Genomic DNA, 8,627 nt, shown 5'->3' with positions numbered 1-8,627 from the left:
CTCGGGACCGGCGACAAGTCCGCAAGCTTGGGAAGAACACACTCAAGGGAGTCCGCCCACAAGCACAATGAGGAATCCTCTTCCTCCATCAAGTCCCAACGGATGGGTGACAAGAAGAAGATGATGAGGAAGGTGGTCTACTACGAGACCGACTCTTCGTCACCCTCCACCTCCGGCTCGGAATCGGCCTCCACTACTTCAAAGCGCCATGAGCGCAAGAAGTATAGTAAGATGCCCCTTCGCTATCCTCGCATTTCTAGACGCACTCCATTACTCTCCGTTCCATTAGGCAAACCACCTATGTTTGAAGGTGAAGATTATTCTATGTGGAGTGATAAAATGAGGCATCACCTAACCTCACTCCACAAAAGCATATGGGATATTGTTGAGTATGGAGTGCAGGTACCAAAGAAGGGAGACAAGGACTACGACTCGGAGGAGGTCGAACAAATCCAACACTTCAACTCCCAAGCCACAACTATACTCCTCGCCTCTCTAAGTCGAGAGGAGTATAATAAGGTGCAAGGGTTGAAAAGCGCAAAGGAGATTTGGGACATGCTAAAGACCGCGCACGAAGGAGACGAGGTGACCAAGATCACCAAGCGGGAGACGATCGAGGGGGAGCTCGGTCGCTTCCGACTTCGCCAAGGGGAGGAGCCACAAGATATGTACAACCAGATCAAGACCTTGGTGAACCAAGTGCGCAACCTCGGGAGCAAAAAATGGGATGACCACGAAATGGTTAAGGTTATTCTTAGATCACTTGTTTTCCTTAACCCTACTCAAGTTCAATTAATTCATGGTAATCCTAGATATACACTAATGACTCCCGAGAAAGTGATAGGGAATTTTGTGAGCTTTGAGTTGATGATCAAAGGCTCAAAGAAAATCGTCGAGCTAGATGGCCCCTCCACATCCGAAGCACAACTGGTTGCATTCAAGGCGACGGAGGAGAGGAAGGAGGAGTCTACATCAAGTAGACAACCCATCGACACCTCTAAACTCGACAATGAGGAGATGACGCTCATCGTCAAGAGCTTCCGCCAAATCCTCAAGCAAAGGAGGGGGAAAGATTACAAACCCCGCTCCAAGAAAGTATGCTACAAGTGTGGTAAGCCCGGTCATTTCATTGCTAAATGTCCATTATCTAGTGACAGTGACAGGGGCGACGACAAGAAGGGGAGAAGAAAGGAGAAGAAGAGGTACTACAAGAAGAAGGGCGGCGATGCCCATGTTTGCCGGGAATGGGACTCCGACGAGAGCTCCACCGACTCCTCCTCCGACGAGGATACCGCAAACATCGCCGTCACCAAGGGTCTTCTCTTCCCCAACGTCGGCCACAAGTGCCTCATGGCAAAAGACGGCAAAAGGAAGAAGGTAAAATCAAGATCCTCCACTAAATATGAAACCTCTAGTGATGAGGATAATTGTAGTGATGAGGAGGATAACTTGTGTACCCTTTTGCCAACCTAAACATGCAACAAAAAGAAAAATTAAATGAATTAATTAGTGCTATTCATGAGAAGGATTATCTCTTGGACCCAAGAGGACTTTCTTATTAAAGAAAACAAGAAGCATGTTAAGGTTAAGAATGCTTATGCTCTAGAAGTAGAAAAATGTGAAAAATTATCTAGTGAGCAAAGCACTTGCCATGATACTATTGTCAATGGTGCCCTTCTATGACGTTCTCTTTATGTCACCAAACCTTAATTTTTTGTCACTTTTTGAAGTTTATGAAGTCTCCGTGACAAAAATTACTTCGTCACCTATCATGCGTGGCATTGCATGATCTATGACGTTTCATGTTTTTTCATCATAAAGTTAGTGACATATTAGATGTCGTCATAGATTTGTGACATGCTATTTTCGTCACTAACAATCTCCAAAAAACGCCACAATATGTCTCCACGTAGGATAGAAAACGTCATAAAATTAAACACGTGCATGACTAGGATCTTACATGGCATCTATACTTATGACAATTTTATTCGTCACAGAATATTTGACTAGCAAGCCAATTTGTTTCACCATAATTTTTACCTTTTTATTTTTTTAATCTGGTAGCTGGTAGCCCAACGCAGAAACAGTTCGACCAATTTGTTTTACCATTTTTTTGCCTTTTTTATTTTTAAATCTATTGCCAGCAACCCAGAAACAGATGTCTGGCCAAGCAGAAGCGCTGCTACTGGAACAAAACAGTAGAAACATTGCTGCTAAAAATAGCGTTGGGAAGCCAATTTGTTTCACAATAAACCATAAGCAAAATCCAGCCAATTTGTTTCACAATGTACCATAAGCAAAATCCATTGTAATTAAACAATTATCAAACATTATCACATACACTTAACAACATATTATCATAGATATAATTTATCAGCAATCATATCCATCACAATTTTCAAAACTAGCATCATGTTTCATGACACCGGCATTGCTAAGGACAGTACCAAAAGGACATAGCAAACTCAAAACTGGCATCATATTTCATCAAACTACCATTAAGTAGAGTGCAATGTACAGTACCGAAAGGACAACAAAATCAGGGCCATAGCAATATGAGATAACAGGGCCACATTAGATTGAATCGACCAACTACTTATTTAGGCTAAAGAGAAGATGATGGAGAGCATTGGTCTCATCTGCTCCTTTTTGCAGATCATTAATCTTTTATAACTCCTTAACCCTTGATTTTTCTGATTCTTCTACCTTCTTCTTGAGGGCATCTAACTGAGCTCTAACTTCTAATGAGTTTTGCTTCTCTGATTCAAGCTCTGCCACACGTGTAGGATCACCACCATTGCCGCTTTTATTTGTGGCAGGTAAAGACCAATATTTTGAAGAAATTTTGATGAAGCCAACACTTGAGCAACTACTTCTATAGGGGTCTTAGATTCTTTTCCTTCTACTCCAGGCTCAGCCACAAGTGCTTTCTTCATTGTGTCCTGTGAATGGGAAGGTATAAAAATAAGACAAGAGGTATGGATAAAATGAAACCAGTATCATATCAGAATGCATAGTCATTTATCCTATACAAACAATTCTACACTTTATACCAGCAAGTCAATCTGAAAGGAATGAAATTAACAACTATCTCGATGAAACAAAGCAGTGAAAAACTTCTTGATTTTGTTGGACCGAAGGTTATGGTAAGTGGCTATTTTGGCACTAGATTGTGCAGACAATTCATGTGGATGGCACTGTATAGAATATGATTTAGATAATTCACATTTTCGAAGTCAAGACCTAATGCAAGTTGCAGCATAATTCAATTTTTGAACTAACTTAGCAATTTGAAAAGGTAATAAACAAAAACAGTGAGGAACAAAAACAACCACAACATCATATTTGGCTTCCTTTACATGCTCAACAAAACACCTACAATTGAAAAGGGAGCGTTCAACACTGCAATTGAAAAGGGAGCATTGACTTACAATGGCTTCCTTTATAGGCTCATGAAAACTAGTCTTACTGCTACAATGGCACTCTTTAAAAAGATCAACCATAGTTGGTGGTGCATACCCATACTTTTTCCCTTTATCCATTTATCTGTCACGACAACTGTTTGACCTAAAAATAATGAACATTTACACACAATTCGTGCAAATTATAATCAGTTTAATGCAAATTTGTAGAATATATTTGATGTAGAATGGATCACAGTTTTTTGCCTTCATCACAAATCTAAATCTCGTCATCATGTTGTGCAGGACAATTGGTGGAAATCAATGTGTGCTCTCTATTTTTGTAGTTGAACCATGTAGATCTTTCTTAGCTGAGGATAGTTCCTTTGTCTTTTGCCTAGTTACTCTACCAACTTGGTCTTCTGCATTAGGTGCTAGCACCCCCTTGGATCCATTTGTTCCTCTAGAACTAGTAGACATGTTGGTGTTCCTTCTTTGATAGTTGAAAGGTACACCATGCATGGCCTCATAGGCATAATAAAATAATTAAACCCAAATTGATCTTATTGCACAAGCACAAATAAGTAATAATACCAAAGGGGTACAAGAAGAAATATAAGTACCTTATCAGCCACATGATGATCATTGTCCACATTATGATCAAATTCATACAATGGATCAAAGTCTTCACAAGCGAGAGTCAGTCCTTATTACTTGATCGAAAAGTGATGTTAATCCAGCTATACCAAGGCTGCTCAACATTTTGTTGTTCCTCATCACCTTTAAAGCCCTCTCCTTATCATACTGAGTAATTAGCACCTTTGAACAAATAGTAAATAGACAAAATATGAGCGTTCTCTTGTTAACTAGGACATGCCTGCTAAACTAGACAAATATGAATGTTGCACCAAAAGACAAACTGATGCAAGCCCTACTAACTAATTGCAGCAAGTGAATAGGTCACGAAAATTCAAGTGATCTCCCACTCTGCTAAAAATGCAGGTAACGCTTGCAGCTCCTCTACAACTCCAAATGTGCTGAAACTACCTTGCGTTATTTTATAACAAGAAAAGGCAGCACCATATAGCTATAGCTGAATTTTTGTGTGCACGCAAAAGAAGAAAAAGTCAGGATGAATTTATATATACTATTGTTTATAAGTTGTAAATACTAAAGCAGCTGCTAGCTGCAGCATGCCACATAAAGTTGATCGAGAATAAGGGACATCATGGCAAGTTGGCTCAGTCAAGTGATATGGCAAACCTACAAACAACTAGTCCCTTGGATCAGATAGTAGTTTGCAGTCCTAAAAACAAAGGCAAGGAGAATCAGTATATATGTCCTCATTTGGAATTTGAGGATCAATTGGATCAACCAAGATAAAACAAATATATCATATTCTGAGGCACTAGCTATGTTAACATATTTCTATATCCTCCATGCTATTTGCATTGTAAAACTTTTCCATTAGTGGCATTATGCACGCACATTTGATATATAATTGGTGTGGACTGCGGAGTCATTGAAATTATACTAATATTTTTGGAAGGCACTAGCTTTGTTCATGAATATGGATTAGCATAGGTTCTGGTGATGAACAACGACTTGGATTCTTGGAATTGCGAACTAAAAAAATTTGCTATCCATATTAGGGCCACTATTCACTTGCTTCACAAACAAAATCAGTCCACCAGATAATCAAAGCATAAAACAAAACCATATATTACCACTTTCCAAAACCCACACGGTACAAAACAAGCACTAATACTGAACTTAGAAATACCATATTAAACTTCCACCTAGTCAAACCCACGTAAGTACAAAACAATATATTATCACTGCCCAAAACAAGCATAATACTGAATTTGTTCCAGTTGTACAAGTCCCAATTCTAGGCAGTAAATCAGTAAATGAGTGAAGAATAAAGTCGATTACCAACAAGATCTGTGCGTGTCCTTGCCCCAGCCATCCTTCCAGGGGGCATCTTGATCACGGCAAGGCAGCGAGGAGCAAACTGATGAGGAGGACGGCTGGGGCGCCGAGGCAGACGGCTGTTGTGGCGGCATCGAGGCAGATGGCTGGGGCTGCGGCGACGAGACGAACGATTGGTCCAGCGGCGCCAAGGCGGGTGACAGGGCGGCGGTGGCGAGGAGGATGTTCGTGGCGTCTGTTGAAGGGAAAGTTAGGTTTAGGGTTATATAGTCATGTGGAAAAATCTGGAAAGATAGCGGGCTGTATGGATTTTTAGCTGGGAAAGATAGCGGGCTGCGTGAAATTTATATTGATTTGATATCTGCATTTGTCAAATGTGGTTAGACTATCCGCACAGAAGAGCCTGCCTCGTACACTACCCTACCCTGGTATAGCATAAAAAAAGAGCGGCAACGGTGAACTCTATGTCACACACTGCCTTACAGTAGATACGGTAGAGCCCTATATACAGCGTTGTACAACAGCCATTCCATGCCACAGCTGGCGTGCTTAAACAGTTGAAGATGGTGCATGGTTAGAGAAAAAAAGTATATATAATATATAGTAGTTAATATAGGGTTGATATATAGATTAAATATGACTGCGACAGTTTATGGTATAGAATAGAGTATCTTACTAACGAGAATAGAATATTTTTTTAGAGAGTATTATGACTGTATATAGCCTTAGGTAGCTTACCGGTGACGACCAGTCCCTCTATACATAATTAACATAAAGGTCGTGGTTTACGAATCCTTCAAGTAACAAATGTTTTTACTTTTTTTTCTCATTTATACGTTTCAATTTTTTAGGAGAATTTTGCCTCAGCTTTGTGGCACAATATGGTCACCAGTTAAAATCATAGCCATTTTTTAACATGTATATTGTTTTTTATTAATTACTATAATGGACATTTTAAACCATTATTTATTTGCAATATCTTATGACAAAATAGAATTGTCATATAGATATGACGTTTATAACTAGTACCTTATGACAAGAAAACGTTCATCACAATACAATGATTGACTAGTATTATGACGCTTTCTTAATGTTATTAGTGACGCTTGCTAAAATTCGTCATAAAGCTGTCTTACCATAGAAAAAACGTCATAAAACAAAATAGCTAATGACGAAAATCTTCATTGTCATGGGATATTCGTCATAAAAGGTCACATGTGTTGTAGGTGACAGGGGCGACGACAAGAAGGGGAGAAGAAAAGAGAAGAAGAGGTACTACAAGAAGAAGGGCGGCGATGCCCATGTTTGCCGGGAATGGGACTCCGACGAGAGCTCCACCGACTCCTCCTCCGACGAGGATACCGCAAACATCACCGTCACCAAGGGTCTTCTCTTCCCCAACGTCGGCCACAAGTGCCTCATGGCAAAGGACGGCAAAAGGAAGAAGGTAAAATCAAGATCCTCCACTAAATATGAAACCTCTAGTGATGAGGATAATTGTAGTGATGAGGAGGATAACTTGTGCACCCTTTTTGCCAACCTAAACATGCAACAAAAAGAAAAATTAAATGAATTAATTAGTGCTATTCATGAGAAGGATTATCTCTTGGACTCCCAAGAGGACTTCCTTATTAAAGAAAACAAGAAGCATGTTAAGGTTAAGAATGCTTATGCTCTAGAAGTAGAAAAATGTGAAAAATTATCTAGTGAGCTAAGCACTTGCCATGATACTATTGTCAACCTTAGAAATGAAAATGCTAATCTTATTGCTAAGGTTGATTCTAATGTTTGTGATGATTCGATTTCCAATCTTAGAAATGATAATGCTAATTTGATTGCTAAGATTGAAAAATTGAATGATTCTCTTGCTAGCCTTAGAAATGAAAATGAAAATTTGATTGCCAAGGCTCAAGACTTTGATGTTTGCAATGTTACTATTTCTAACCTTAGAAGTGAAAATGATATATTACATGCTAAGGTTGTTGAAATAAAATCTTGCAAACCCTCTACATCTACCGTTGAGCATACTTCCATTTGCACTAGATGTAGAGACATTAATGTTGATGCTATCCATGATCACCTAGCCTTAATTAAGAAACAAAATAATCACATAGCTCAACTTAATGCTAAAATTAATGAGCATGACTTAGAAAATAAAAAAATTTAAATTTGCTAGAAGCATGCTCTATAGTGGGAGACGCCCTGGCATCAAGGATGGCATTGGCTTCCAAAAGTGGGGGACAATGTCAAACTTAATGCCCCTCCTAAAAGATTATCTAATTTTGTTAAGGGCAAGGCTCCCATGCCTCAGGATAACGAGGGTTACATTTTGTACCCTGCCGGTTATCCTAAGAGCAAAATTAGGAGAATTCACTCTAGGAAGTCTCACTCTGACCCTAATCATGATTTTATGTATAAGGGTGAGACATCTAGTTGTAGGCAATCAACCCATGCAAGATTGCCTAAGAAGAAAACTCCTAAGGCATCAAATGATTCTAACATTTCATTTAAGACCTTTGATGCTTCTTATGTTTTAACTAACAAATCTGGCAAGGTAGTTGCCAAGTATGTTGGGGGCAAGCACAAGGGGTCAAAGACTTGTGTTTGGGTATCCAAAGTTCTTGTGTCTAATGTCAAAGGACTCAAAACCATTTGGGTACCTAAAATTAAGAACTAAATTTGTTTTGTAGGTTTATGCATCCAGGGGCTCAAGTTGGATCATCGATAGCAGGTGCACAAACCACATGACAGGGGAGAAGGAGATGTTCTCCTCCTACGAGAAAAACCAAGATCCCCAAAGAGCGATCACATTCGGGGATGGAAATCAAGGTTTGGTCAAAGGATTGGGTAAAATAGCTATATCTCCTGACCATTCCATTTTCAATGTTTTTCTTGTAGATTCTTTAGATTACAACTTGCTTTCAGTTTCGCAATTATGCAAAATGGGCTACAACTGTCTTTTTACAGATACAGGTGTTACTGTCTTTAGAAGAAGTGATGATTCAATAGCATTTAAGGGTGTGTTAGAGGGTCAGCTATACTTAGTAGATTTTGATAGAGCTGAACTCGACACTTGCTTAATTGCTAAGACTAACATGGGCTGGCTCTGGCATCGCCGACTAGCACATGTTGGAATGAAGAATCTTCACAAGCTTCTAAAGGGAGAACACATTTTGGGACTAACAAATGTTCATTTTGAGAAAGACAGGATTTGTAGCGCATGTCAAGCAGAGAAGCAAGTTGGTATTCATCATCCACACAAAAACATCATGACGACTGACAGGCCACTCGAGC

The 8,627-nt window shown here is 39.5% G+C and overlaps 1 long non-coding RNA gene across 1 annotated transcript; it reads right to left on the bottom strand.

Annotated features, from left to right (window-relative positions):
• Positions 1–2,457: 2,457 nt before the first annotated feature.
• LOC103637905 (uncharacterized) lies at positions 2,458–5,675 on the bottom strand. The gene is made up of 3 exons (XR_558453.4): positions 5,337–5,675; positions 4,025–4,220; positions 2,458–2,942 (listed from the first exon to the last, which is right to left on the bottom strand). It is a non-coding gene; the product is annotated as an uncharacterized lncRNA (long non-coding RNA).
• Between the last annotated feature and the right edge of the window lie 2,952 nt (positions 5,676–8,627).

Source organism: Zea mays, chromosome 9 (assembly GCF_902167145.1).
Source record: "Zea mays cultivar B73 chromosome 9, Zm-B73-REFERENCE-NAM-5.0, whole genome shotgun sequence".
NCBI lineage: Eukaryota > Viridiplantae > Streptophyta > Magnoliopsida > Poales > Poaceae > Zea > Zea mays.
Note: the sequence above shows the minus strand (reverse complement) of the source record. Positions and strands in the feature narration are given on the sequence as shown.